Consider the following 14,935-nt stretch of genomic DNA (forward strand, 5'->3'; position numbering starts at 1 on the left):
GGAAGGCAATTGTAGGTGTTTTTAAACTAAAGTAGTTCCTAAATAATTATCATCAACAACACAGCACTTCAACTAATTTATCAAATTCAGAAAGAGTCCATAGGTTTCTGTGGTGAATAAAAATGCTACAGATGTATGCTTCAGGGAAGTGACTGTGAAGGCAATGTGGAAAACAGACTTTGGGGGTGAGAGGCTAGAAACAAAAGACCGTGACAGATGGCTGGGTGGGAGATGATGAAGATCAGCCAAGGTTGTAGGAATCGAGAGGAGTTGGCACTTAGAAAACCAACAGGACGTTACAACATATTGAAAGGAAGAAATGAAGTTTGGAGGGCAAGCAAAAAATGGATTCTGGGTGCCACACTCAGGCAACTAGAAGGGTACTTAGATTGTTGGGGGAGCTAGGAAAATCTGAAAATTTCAGCCACTCTAAGGCCTAAAGAATGGCTGGGAAGTCTTTCAAGGTTAAACATGAACAAATAGGTCTTAAAATCTGCCAAAAAAAATAAATAACAATGAGAATGGTACGTAGTGATCTCTGCCTTTTCCTACTTCATGATTAATCAACTTCAAGGTGAGCAGTGCCCATGAGCTCCAAAGCTTTGGACTTAACTTCCCAGTTCAGCATGGAATCGCCGAGGCCTCCAATAATTAGACGGCATTAACGATACACTTAGTGACAAAGTGGTAGCCTCACATAGTGCAAAATAAGCTTAGGCAACCTCTTCCCTGAGGTCATGTAACAAAATAACTCCTGCCAGAAAAGACACCTCAAACTCTGAAAGGGTGCTTCATGGGACGTCCATCCTTTGTGTAAAGAAGTCCTACAAAATCTAATCACGGTGCTTGCCAATCTACCACTAACATGCAGTGAACAAACACTCCTTAAGTACTAGTTTCTAATTCCTCTCAACGGTAGTTGGGTTAAAAGTCATAACAACAACAGTGAAATAATTCTCTTAAATCTGGCATACTTGAAGCTGCATAATGGTGCAAGGGGAAATACAGGGTGAGATTATCAGGGTAATCTGAAACATCAGGCAGACGCTGCCCTCGGAATACTCAGACTTGCCTCTTCCTCCTTTACCTTAACTACTATTAGGGCAAATTTGCTAAGTTTCTGATGCCACGCCAGGTGTTTCACTCCAGATTTGCCATCAATATTATAGATTCATACTATCAGGGCAATTTTACAGGAGACCAAAATTAGATCTAAAGGATTAAATAACTTGCTCCAGACCAGAGGCTAGTACAGAACTTAAGCATCTGCCTTTTTCACTTGCAGACAAAATACTAATAAAAAGCAATAGATATAAATGAAAAACACAGAATATGCAAAATGTTACTAAAATAAAGCAAGATTCTGCAACAGCTCAGAGTATAAAAGGGAATACTCAGAAACCACTTGCAAATGGAAAAATAAAATACCATAATGAATTTGTGAACAAAGCTCAATCCTGGTAGAAAAATATTGCTATTTTAAAATCTAAACAATAAAATTTACTTGCTTGAGCTCAAAGGATAAAATCACAAAGCTGGCCATAAAAGGTAGTTTGCTATTAAATTAAATGAGTATTTCAAGGAAAGTTCATATCCACCGACCAACATTTCACTATTTACTTAGCTCAAATATTCAAATTAAAGTGGATGCCCTAATAATACATAAGGAATAAAGTCGAAAACCTAGTAAAAGATGCCAGAAAATGTATTTTCAATGCTTTTAAGAAAGTATCCCATACACAGAAAAGGTAATTTTAAAAAGAGAGATTTTTAAATTTTTTATATAATCAAGAGCAATAATTCATTTTTATAAAACATTTAATGCTAAAACATCTAGGGCTATAGGGTAATAGAAAGACCGCCAGGCAGGAACACACGAAATCATCATGCAAAGCTTTGAGGGCCTGGGTGTCTTTGCTGATTGAAAAAGCAGCTGGGCTAACCTATCCTTATAATTTATTTCAAAATTAAAGATTCCCAGATACACAAACAAGAGTGGCATTACACTGATCTCCTTCCTTTTATTCTTCTTCCTTAAAGAATCTCTTCCAGATAGTTCACATATTTATAATCTATTGTTTTAACCAAGTCTATCTGCTATTTCTCAAATTTTTCTAGAAGATGAAAACAACCAATAACTTAGAATTTATGTTGCACAACTGTCTTCTTTTACTAATAAGATAAAAATTGAGTGTACTTATTAAAATAATACACAGATCAAGTAGTTCCACAACAAAGAAAAAACTTTGGAAGGCATATTTAACAAAGGCTGCCTACCCAACAACGAGAAAAACAAAAGAAGTCTCCAGAAAGTTAATAAAATTTGAGCTATTTCTGCAAATTTTGAACTCTAGAGTTCAAATGACTATTTTGTGCCCTCATAACCAGAAGATGGGAAGCACATATATAAGATCTCATTTTACCATTCACACTGAAAATTGGTGATAGGGAAAGACAAGTCCCTTGAGGAACTGGACCAGGTAACAGTGGTTAAGGAAGAGAAAGGGGAAGAAATATTCTACCTTGAAATTCAAATTTTATCTGTCACACACACAGCCACTATCAGGCAACTGTTAATAGATTAAGTGATTTCTATATTCAGATTGGATGTGACTAGAACATGAACTATACAAAAACAAAGCTAGAAACACAAAAACTGAGTAACTGTCTTCCTGTGAGACATTTTAAAATAACGTACTAGTCATAATTTAGTCTTAAAGCATTTTCTTTAAGGCTACTCTGAAATGCTTTTAAAAAACACTCAGATTGTCTTCCACAAATGGTGTTGGGAAAATTGGACAGCCACATGCAGAAGAATGAAACTGGACCGTTTCCTTACACCACACACAAAAATAGACTCAAAACGGATGAAAGACCTAAATGTGAGACAGGAATCCATCAAAATCCTTGAGGAGAACACAGGCAGCAGCCTCTTCCACCTCAGCCCAGCAACTTCTTCCTAGAAACATCGCCAAAGGCAAAGGAAGCAAGGGCAAAAATGAACTATTGGGACTTCATCAAGATAAAAAGCTTTTGCACAGCAAAGGAAACAGTCAACAAAACCAAAAGACAACCGACAGAATGGGAGAAGATATTTGCAAATGACATATCAGATAAAAGGCTAGTATCCAAAATCTATAAAGAACTTATCAAACTCAACACCCAAAGAACAAATAATCCAATCAAGAAATGGGCAGAAGACATGAACCGACATTTTTCCAAAGAAGACATCCAAATGGCCAACAGACACATGAAAAAGTGGTCAACATTGCTCGGCATCAGGGAAATCCAAGTCAAAACCTCAATGAGATACCACCTCACACCAGTCAGAAGGGCTAAACTTAACAAGTCAGGAAACGACAGATGTTGGCGGGGATGCGGAGAAAGGGGAGCCCTCCTACACTGTTGGTGGGAATGCAAGCTGGGGCAGCCACTCTGGAAAACAGTATGGAGGTTCTTCAAACAGTTGAAAATAGAGTTACCCTACAACCCAGCAATTGCACTACTGGGTATTTACCCCAAAGATACAAATGTAGTGACCCGAAGGGGCACATGCACCCCAATGTTTATAGCAGCAATGTCCACAATAGCCAAACTATGGAAAGAACCTAGATGTCCATCAACAGATGAGGGGATAAAGAAGTTGTGGTGTATACATACAATGGAATATTGTGCAGCCATCAAAAAATGAAATCTTGCCATTTGCAACGACATGAATGGAACTAAAGGGTATTATGCTAGAGAAATAAGTCAATCAGAAAAAGACAAGTATCATATGATCTCACTGATATGAGGAATTTGAGAAACAAGACAGAGGATCATAGGGGAAAGGAGGGAAAAATGAAACAAGACAAAACCAGAGAGGGAGAGAAACCATAAGAGACTCTTAATCTCAGGAAACAAACTGAGGGTTGCTGGGGTGGAGGGGGATGGAAGGGTTGGGGTGGCTGGGTGATGGACACTGGGGAGGGTAAGTACTATGATGAGCACTGTGAATTGTCTAAGACTGATGAATCACAGACCTGTACCCCTGAAACAAATAATACATTATATGTTAATAAAAAATTAAAATAAAATAAAGCACTCAGATTTAAAGTATGACCCATGACCATTAATTATATCACACTATAATCCCCTAAATACAACTCAGGGCCCCCGAGATGGCTCCCCAATTGGCACATGTTCATCTCTTCTACCACCTCTTCATCTTATTAAACACATGAGAAGTTTGCTTCCCACTCATCAAGAATTCTTAATTATTAGAGGTTTCTTTTTGGGGGGGAGGGGAGGTTGATATGCTTTATAAAATTTAAACTAAAAAAGAATAAAAACTCACTTGTTCATCTCATGAAAGATAGTTTCATTCATAGATCTTAGCTGTCAGTGAAAAGTGTTGGTGCCTCACAGAAGCATCCTGTGTCTCTGCAAACTTCTAAGAGCTTGGCTGTCAGGAATTGGAATGGGAACAATGTCCACGTTACATAACACAGTTCAGTGTACTGGACAAAGTGTGGGGCCCCAGGACTCCCAGTGACTATTTGGACAGATCTCCAGGGAGCATGCTTTTTAAGAGGCAGAAAAGAGAAAAATAAATGGGCCAGAGGGTCAGGTTTTAACCTGCTGACTTAGTTCATTGGCTTTCCACACTCAGCCATGGACTCTACACAACTTCCATTTAAACACAATTTCCTATTGATTCAAAATCTCAAAAAGAGAGACCTAAGATGAGTAATATTTTTTGGCACATATTTGTGTTATTTATAATACTTTCTTCTTCTGGAACATTCCTTTAGATAGAGTCTCTCAAATTCTAAGAAGTAAGAACCATTTGTCCTATCTGCTTTCCCCATTTTATCCATCTCCAGGACTTTTAAACTTTGTTGTTTTTTTTTTTTTTAATGCAGGACATGTTGCCATTTTAAAAAATATAAATAAAAGTCCTTAAAATATTTAACATTCTAGAACCTGTAAGTTACTTCACTTGGAGAGCGGGTTCTATCGGAGAATCAACAAGAGAATCACATGAGAGTTGTAGGCATGTGTAAGGCTACAACTTAATGACCTCAAATAAGGGCTACTCTGTTCTTGGAATACATACACTGCAGAACTGAAAAATGTCACACCAATAAAGAGAAGAAACCGTAGAGCGATCTCTCCAGTTTCACTGACTTTTATCCATAGAAAAGAAGGTTTGGTGAACTAAGAAAAACACCCAGGATTTTTACAAGCTATATGTAACTTCAAATTTCTAAAGTAATAAAAATAAATAAATGGGGTATCATGAACCTAAAAACACAAAAGTAACAGTTCTGTACAACAAACATAAGTCATGCCTAAGGTTCTGATTTCCTTTAGGGTTGTTTTGTACTTCTCATATGTTATTAACTGCTTTTTTTTTTTAAAGATTTTATTTATTTATTTGAGAGAGAGAGAGAATGAGAGAGAGAGAGAGAGAGCACATGAGAGAGGCAAGGGTCAGAGGGAGAAGCAGACTCCCTGCTGAGCAGGGAGCCCGATGCGGGACTCGATCCTGAGACTCCAGGATCATGACCTGAGCCCAAAGCAGTCGCTTAACCAACTGAGCCACCCAGGCACCCCTTAACTGCTTCTTAATTCATAAAAATGAGATTTGCTTAGTGGTACCGAGTATGATATTTGATACGTTCGTAACATGGTAAGAGTGTTTCCCCTAAAATATTTTATTTCGTCTCTGTAAGATAAGGTTTGATAGTGATTAGTGAGGCATGTCTGGAGAGCTTTGGATAACTTTCAAAAATTGGAACTTATTCACACATGAGAAACTAATTTCTGTGCCCATAAGCCTCATTTCATTCAACCGATCAGTCATTTCTAGCCCTGCTGTCAGTGTTCAAGGAGAAAGAAAATTTGCATCACACACTATCCTGCCATGGGCTTCAGGCCTGTACAAAAACAAATGAGCTTTGAAAGTAATTATAATTCAACCCATGGTGAAACATCTTACTATCATAAACAACCAAAATAAAATCTTACATATATAGAGTACATCTAATGCACCCAGAATTACACACTGTCACTATGATGAGCTACAGAAGGGAAAATTATTATAAAAATTAGCTGATTATAGACAAAATGATATACTCCATATTATGGTTACAGATTTAAAAAGCAAAATTTGAAAAAAACATTTCATGTATTGGTTTATCAATTGGCAGTGAACCCTGTTAGGTGAATACATTGCCCTCTTGTACCTATAATCCCTATTTGAAGGGTGTATATTAAATTTGTGGGTCTACCGAAAAACTATTTTAAATATCACAAGCCTTACTTCAGCAAATTATTATGCAATTATATTTCTGTATTTTTAATATAATGCCAATAAGGCCAATAAAATTTTTCATCATTTACACATAATTAATACGGGGCTGGCTTTTAGGAAATAGTCACTCCAAGAATAGAGCCATCTAGTGGCAAGTGCAGAACGATGACATGACATCAAATAACCAATGAACGTTGACAATAGCAGGGATGATATCATTCACATCTAAACTAGGCAGAAACGAACTTAAAATAGTTTTGCTTTCCAGGAAAAAAAAAAAAGGAAAACTCATATACAAATGCATATACTCTTTACATAGTACGGTCTACATTTTATAAAATCAAAAAAGCCTCAAACGGGCGCCTGGGTGGCTCAGTCGTTAAGCGTCTGCCTTCGGCTCAGGTCATGGTCCCAGGGTCCTGGGATCGAGCCCCGCATCGGGCTCCCTGCTCCACGGGAAGCCTGCTTCTCCCTCTCCTACTCCCCTGCTTGTGTTCCCTCTCTCCCTGGGTCTCTGTCAAATAAATAAAATCTTTAAAAAAAAAAGCCTCAAACAAAAACTATACACATGTTCACACATACATAAATAGACACACAACACACAAGATGGAAGGAATTATGACAGAATATTAACAGTGTCCAGGCCTGGGGAGTGGAATGAAGCATGATGCTTTGTCCCCTTCATAATGCTTTCCTGCATTGTCCTCAGTGAATACATATTACTTTTGTAATTAGAAATTACAGTATTCCTGGGGCGCCTGGGTGGCTCAGTCCGGCGCCTGCCTTCGGCTCAGGTCATGATCCCAGCATGCTGGGATCGAGCCCCGCATCGGGCTCTGTGCTCAGCAGGGAGCCTGCTTCTCCCTCTCCCACTGCCTGCCTGTCTGCCTAGTTGTGCTCTCTCTGTCAACTACGTAAATAAAATCTTAAAAAAAAAAAAAAAAAGAAATTACAGTATTACAAAACACTCTGGGTGAGTACTGAAACAACTGTACAAGTAAAAGCAAGAGTAAAGGTAGCAATCTTTCAGAATACATGATGTTTCCCACTCCCTGTCTATCTTTGTAGATACAGAGATTATTTGCTGTGATATACCCCGGGGTAGACTAACCATGGGCTTAGCTGATTCTTCATCCAGGAACAAAATTACCACATGCTTAGATAAAAGGCATATAGCTTTAAGAAAAGATTTGATTGACCAAGAGATATATTTACGTGGAGTTTTAAAAATACATACAAATTACTTATCAACATACTTGATACTGCAAGTAGCACACCAACATAAAAAAGGAAAAGACAATTATTTTCATTATGCAGATGAAGAAATGGAGATGTGGAGAGATCAGACATTTATCTCCAGCTCTGCCACTGATCATCTAAAAGTCTCCTGATTCCTGTTCTATTGTTCTTCCTACTGTAACAATTTAATGCCTGCAACTTAAATTACCTGCAAAATATTTTCATATTTATTCTCAAGAGGTCTGACTGAAGGCAAGAGCAACTTTTACTTGTATTTTCAGATGGACGCCAGCAATGTACATAGCTCAGGAAGTGAACTTGGGCATAATCACAGTATAGATGGTATTCTCTTAAAGTGTGTTGATATCTTACTAGAGCTTTTTTACTAAATAATACCTAATTGCAAGCCTGAAGCTTGGAGTAAATGTTTTACTAACGTATATCAAAAATAAAAGGAAACTTATAATATTGAAAGCACTAACATTAAAAACAAACAAACAAAAAAACTCCAGGGCGCCTAGGTGGCTCAGTCAATTAAGGGTCTGCCTTCAGCTCGGGTCATGATCCCGGGGTCCTGGGATCAAGCCCCGCATCGGGCTCCGGGCTCAGCGGGAAGCCTGCTTCTCCTTCTCCAACTCCCCCTGCTTGTGTTCCCTCTCTCGCTGTGTCTCTCTGTGTCAAATAAATAAATAAAATCTTTAAAAAAAAAAAAAAAAGCTCCAAACAAATCAAACTAAATTTAATAAAGAACCAAACAAATCAGAGTGTTGTCTAGGACAACCCGGAGGAGAAGGTACAATTCTGATAAGAGATCTAATCAATCCTAACCTCAGTCTTCATAAACTACATTATAATTTAATTTTTCACCTTCCCTATAATCAAAGTTGATTTGAAAATTCTGCGGTTAAGTACTTGTCAAAGTTAGTAATACTTACAGCATATTTTTTACCTAGAATTACAAGTTACAGGTGAGATTCAGGACTGGTAGTAACCCTTGTCCAGCGGCAATATGGATTATCTACATATAGGTAGCACCCACAGTAGAGAAATGCAGCAGAGAAGGGGCAAAATAAGTACTTCCTCTCTTTTCTTGACTCTAACTTTTTTTTTTTTTTTTTTTTTTTTTTGAGAGCGAGAGCATGCGTGCCCTTGTGCACACAGGAGCAGGAGCAGAGGGAAAGGGAGAAGAGGAGAAGCAGGGTCCTCACAGATCATGGAGCCCGTTCCACCATCCTCGGCCGAGAACCTGAGCCAAAATCAAGACTTGGATGCTTAACTGACTGAGCCACCCAGATGCCCCAACTTTAATATTCTTTTCTATTCCTATTCTAATTGCTATCTTCAAAATCTTCTGATACTATCTGTTAATCTATTATACTGTAGGTAGATAAACCATTTTTGGAACAGGACAGGATATTATAAACTTGTAAAGTGACATTTTGATAGGTAGCTGTCTTTTGTTCAGATGGTGAACAAACTGGTCAAATGTTAAAGTTTTCTATGACGTTATTTTAAGAGAAATTGTGGTTTTAAAAAATCAGTAATCAATCATCATCATCCCTTGTAATTGCTGGATTAAACCCAAAGTTTAATATAGATTACTCAGGGAAGAAAGTAGATAAAAAATGATCATTTTAATCTAACTTTTCCAGATAAGTCTATCCTTTTATGCTTGATATCTTCATGGCCCAAGTAACTACAAAGACAGAAAAAATGGAAGTAATATATATCACTGTATATGATAATGTAATAGCATATTACTGTATATGATAATTGTAATATGTATCACTGTAGATAGTATATATCACTGTTTCCAAAACTAAATTATTCATGTAGCTATCATATGTGTGATCTTTACCATATTATAGACTAACCACCCATAGTAGAGTACACTTAAATTGGCATTTTCTTCAATTGAATTTATCTTTTTAAATTTTATATTGTTACTTAAATTCTCAGTAACACTTTATGTAAGTGGAGAATTGCCATAAAATTAAATTCAGTGAGAAACAATGCCATGTCATTACAATCTAACACGATACTACTTCCTGACAAACACTCTGAGACCAAGGCTTGCTCTCTTTTTCACAAAGGGAGAGCAGGTAAGTGTTGGAAGGATGCTAAAGGCAAAGTACCACCATGCTGAGATCTGATCCTCTTTCTTTAATCAGAAAGAACAGAACTGAAAGGCAAATAAATGTGTATTAAACACACATGACCTACAAGCATTTATGGTTGCAAACAAAACAATCTTTACTACTACCACAAATATGGACTCCACATTTCAAGAAATACTACAGGATATACTAGGCACATTACTTACATGAAAAGTTAAAGCTATATTTTATCAAGAATGATGGTGGTTATGGGGTGCCTGGGTGGCTAAGCGGGTTAAGCGTCTGCCTTCGGTTCAGGTCATGATCCCAGGGTTCTGGGATCGAGCTCCAGGTCGGGCTCCCTGCTTAGGGGGAGTCTGCTTCGCCCTCCGCCCCTCCCCCTTATTCGTGTGTGCTCTCTCTCTCTCAAATACATAAAATCTTTTAATAAAAAAAAAAAGAATGATGGCAGTTAAAGTAAAAACAAAATGGCATTGGTCTATGACCTGAATGACAGGGAGGGTAGTGTCTGACTATGTGAATGGGAGCCGAAAAAAGGAGTAGAAAGTAAAGAGCACCTCCGAGATCAACTCCCACGTCCCTACTTAAACTGATGAACAATACAGCCTTTACAATAATTGGGCCAAAGCTATCTTTTCAAGAAGCAAATGTTTTAAAGAAGTATCGATAATAATCCTAATAAGACTACTAAAATTATATACATACTGATAAAACAGCATTCTTTGTTCTAACAAATCAATTACGTGACTTCTACCACAACATTAACATAAACAATTTTCATGTTACTCCAAAAGCTTAATGATCTCTCTCATTTACCAGGATTTAGATTTTGTGTATTCCATTCTTCTTATAAACTATGCATGAAGTGCTTCAGAGAAGTACCTGTATCTTTCCTGCTAGCCTCCCAAGCCTCCAACCATTCATTTCTTAGCAACATCATGCTTTCATAAATTATTCTGCCCAATGGAAGCACTGGTTAAAAATTTGCAGGTGGAAAAGGAAAAAGTTATTTTTTTTTTCTTTTTTTACTGGAAGCATCAGCAGCAGGTTCCTGAGAACCACTGTGGTGACTGGCATCCAGCCTCACAATATCAGAAGCATTAGCAGTGCCGGCCTCTGGGAGCCAACTACTCAGTACTGTTTCACCAGTAGCAATAGAAGCCAAGCCCCTCCCTCCAGCGGCTCAGCATCAAATGCACGTTCCTGGCCTCCAGCCCTGGGTGGTAACAGCTTTCAGATTTGGGGGGCAGCAACTCTTTCTCCCTTTGGCACCTCCAGTCCTTCTGTTACCTTTGTAATTGCTTCCCTTCATTCAACCTCTTGCTGCTTATATTAAAACAAGTTCCGCCTTTCTGAATGGGTACTGCCATGCAGTAAAATCAATATAACTCAAACACGTCTACTCTTCCTGTCATTCCTGGCACTAAATTCAAAGTTCTGGTGTACATATTTCAGGTTAAGGCTACCAAATCTTTGAATATATATAAAGATATAGATGAATATACATATATACACACTCAACACAAATATGAACAAGATACGTTCAAATGTTAAACAATATCTTGATGGTCAAATTATACCTGGTATTTTTCTTTATCTATTACTTCACTAATAAGAAAACATGGAAAGCTACACAAATTTTAAAAGACAGAAATTATGCTTATTTCAAATATTTCTTTACATTTTTTATTCTCTAAGTACCTGTTACTGTATCTTCTAACTTTGAAGCTTTCTATCTGGATGATTTTGTTTGTAACAAGGTGTAACATTAAGAGCACAGTGTTTGGGGTCAGAGTGGGCTATTACCTTAGTTTGACCATTTCTTTTTCTTTTTCCTCAACAATTTCTTAATCACATAATGTTGATAAAAGCTCACATCACAAGGCCATTGAGAATTTTACATGAAATTACATATGCTAAAATTGGGGCATCCTAATCATTTCCACCCATTTGTCTTTTGTTTAAGTAGCAACGTGGGGGCACCTGAGCGGTGAAGTCCCCTGAGCAGCCCACTCTCGGTTTCGGCTCCAGTCATGATCCCAGAGTCATGAGACTGAGCCCCGTATAGGTCTCCGCGCTCAGTGGGAGGTCTGCTTGAGAGTCTCTCTCTCTCTCTCCCTCTCCTATTGCCTCTCCCCCCACTTGTTCAGACTCACTCGTTCTCTCAAATAAGTCTTTAAAAATAAATAAAAATAAATATATTTAGCACCTTGATACATACTCAAAGTCAAAAAGTCACAAATAACAAATGCTCACTCTAAAAGCTGAGAAGTACAAAGAAACATTAAGTAGGGAAAAACATCACCCCTAATTCCTCCAACTGACACGGAAGCTCTATTCACATCTGACATAGTTCCTTCACTGTTCTAACTATGCACTTTTATTTACATATTTTTTATTTTCTTACACACTCATTTAAAAAATTCACCCTTTTTTCCTTAAGATTTCACCATAAGCATTTCTCAAACACTCTCTGAAACACTGTAAACACCATGAGATTAACTATATAATATAGTGGGAGACATTTTGATGGTCTCAAAAGGCTGCATCCACACCAAAAAAAATGGACAGCACCCTGACTTGTCTTTCTTTTCTATTGCATGAATCTTGGGAAAGACAGCTTGTCTTCCTATTTAAGTGCAGCAAAGGCAGAGAATGGACTCTAAGTTTCATTCCAGTTCTAGCTTCCTTACAGGGAGTAAAACATCTCCCAGATTCAGGCAGCAGGTTGAATGTCAACCTGTCTCCCACATACATCTCCTCCTATGTTTCTAAGGGCACATCAGTAGGAAAGTGAGAGAGAGATACTGACTGCATGCCACTTCTAAACTAAAACCCAGCCCACTCTTAAACCAATACAAAGAGATTGGCCCAGGGAAGCCTGGGTGGCCTAGTCGATTAAGCATCTGACTCTTGGTTCGGTTCAGGTCCTGATCTCAGGGTCATGAGATCAAGCCCCACATCAGGCTCCCCACTCAGCATGGAGTCGGCTTGGGATTCTCTCTTTCCCTCTCATTCTGCCCCTCCCCCAACTCATCGCTCTCGCTCTCTAATAAGCAGAAAAATCTTTAAAAAAAAATGCATTCCAAAATGGGTTTTTGAGTTAATATTTATACAAACTGATGACATTCAGAATAAATATAAGTAACAAAGTAAAAAAATAAAACAGTGACCACAAACTCAATATTACTTTGAGAAGAAATGGACATGCCAAGTGGGATCGCCACATAAGAGGTAACCAAAAGAAGGGCAGTCGGGAAACATACTAAGAACCTTGAAACAGAGTCACCAGGCACCGCCCTTCCTACTTTTGTGATAGCACAGCTAATTGGTTTATAAATAATAAATCCATGGGAAGATGAGCACATACAGATGAAAATTCGTTAGCAGAGTAAAGTATACAAGTTCCTGAAATCCAGAAGAAAAGAGAATCTGGAAATACTTTTGAAGAAAAAATGTCAACGATCACATCCGCTAGTTAGGAAGGTTAATATCTAATGGAATCACCATAATAACTAACTAAAGAACATCATGAAAACTTGTACAGAAGATAGCCTCAAAGTGCAGCAATTTTGGGGAAATGAGAAGAGCTTTTGTAAATGGCAATTTATCTGACATGTTTATTAATTTCACCAGTACATAGTTTACAAGTTTTTTTTTAATTTTACAGCATTGCTATAAACCAACTATGACAAATTTAATTACACTCCAAGTTATTTTTTAACAGATATAACCACTCAGATAAGAAATACCCTAACTTCTAACTGGCCAAAAGTAGATTAACCCTTACAATACCTTTGAATAGACATTGTACCCTTTTCTAACAATTGACTTCAGACTTTATGGAACAAATATTCTATTCTGGATCTACCATGTACTGTAGAGGACAATATTATATAATAATTTACATGTAAAACATGTATATAGAATTAGATTATTCATATATGGATAAATAAAACACACATGAATTAAGATGGATACATACATTCTTAACGTGTGTTGTGTGTCTTCATGTATATACACAAATTCATACTTATATACGTACATACCCTTAATTCATATATGCCTTATCTTAGCCATAAGTAAAATAATATAAATATAATAATATTGGAAGTCCTATAAAAAATTGACTAGAGCTATATAAATCTAAGGTCTAAGTATAGATTTGTCATTAAAAACAGAACAAAAGGAATAAACAAAAATGTTCCCTGCCTAGAATTAGAAACTAGAATCCCTTCTTTTTAGGGGTCTCCTTATTAGGAGGGGGATTACTTCTCCCCTCAGGTCCTTTCACAGAATTTGCTTTAGATTTTATCTTTCTGTGAATTTCCAGGTTTGTTCTTTGTTTTATGAGGGGTTTTCTTGTCTTTTGTTGGCAAGAGATGCAACCCTGGGAATGAAGTGATTAATTAGCGTTGAATAGAAGGGGATTAAAAGGATGTCCTGGGAAGGTTTTGGCATAACTCAAGTAAGGGAGGACAAAGCAAAAATTAAGGTAAATTGACAAAAGCATCTCCATGCTTAGAGTGAGAGCACTTATTCTCAGAAAGGTCCTCAGCTGGAAAATTCACCCAAAAGCATGAGCCTTTCCTTGAAGCTGGTGGGCAAAGTCATAGCCTTAATTCTTTTTACCAGTGACTAAGTGCCACTCCATTAAGAAAAAAAGGGAACTATAAAAAGATTATTAAAACTTTATATGAATAAACTGAAATAACCAAATCACTAGTTGTTCAACTATGATGCGATGCTTGGCAGCTCTACTACGAACACACGTACATTGAACCGGATTTCCAGCAAATTTCTTGGTAAGGATATTTTTATCGGTATATCAAGAATATTGGCCTAAGTTTGTCATATTTTTAATTGCTCCAACTCTAACCTGTTATTTATAAGTTTAGCTTCATAGGTATCCATCTAGGTTATGTAGGTTTTGGCTCACCCAACAGCACAGAGAGATACATGTTTTCATCAATGCTTTTGGAAATAGAAGCTTCTAAGAAGTTCAACTCTAAGGTAAACATTATGGTTCAAAGGTGAAATATTTCTATTTATTTTATTAAATCCTCTCCCAGATTTATGTACTATCTCTTTGGTGATGTGCTAGGTTTCATGAGCAAACACACTGCCAGAAAATACACTACAAAATCCAGTGTTTTAAAATTCTACCTGTTTCTGTACTTTAGGAAACTTAAGTACATCACTCTCCATCACTTAGCAAATTCTTACGGGGCAGAACACAATAAATGCCTTCAATTCTCCACAGTAAATGCCTCTAATTCTC

The 14,935-nt window shown here is 37.3% G+C and overlaps 1 protein-coding gene across 1 annotated transcript in view; it reads right to left on the bottom strand.

The window, feature by feature from the left end:
- The window catches only part of PDE3A (phosphodiesterase 3A), a 316,118-nt gene that overhangs the window by 212,964 nt on the left and 88,219 nt on the right, over window positions 1-14,935 (bottom strand). The gene's annotated exons all lie outside the window — the stretch shown is intronic.

Source organism: Callorhinus ursinus, unplaced genomic scaffold (assembly GCF_003265705.2).
Source record: "Callorhinus ursinus isolate GAN/ISIS: 27379988/994484 unplaced genomic scaffold, GSC_fseal_2.0 scaffold27, whole genome shotgun sequence".
Taxonomy (NCBI): Eukaryota; Metazoa; Chordata; class Mammalia; order Carnivora; family Otariidae; genus Callorhinus; species Callorhinus ursinus.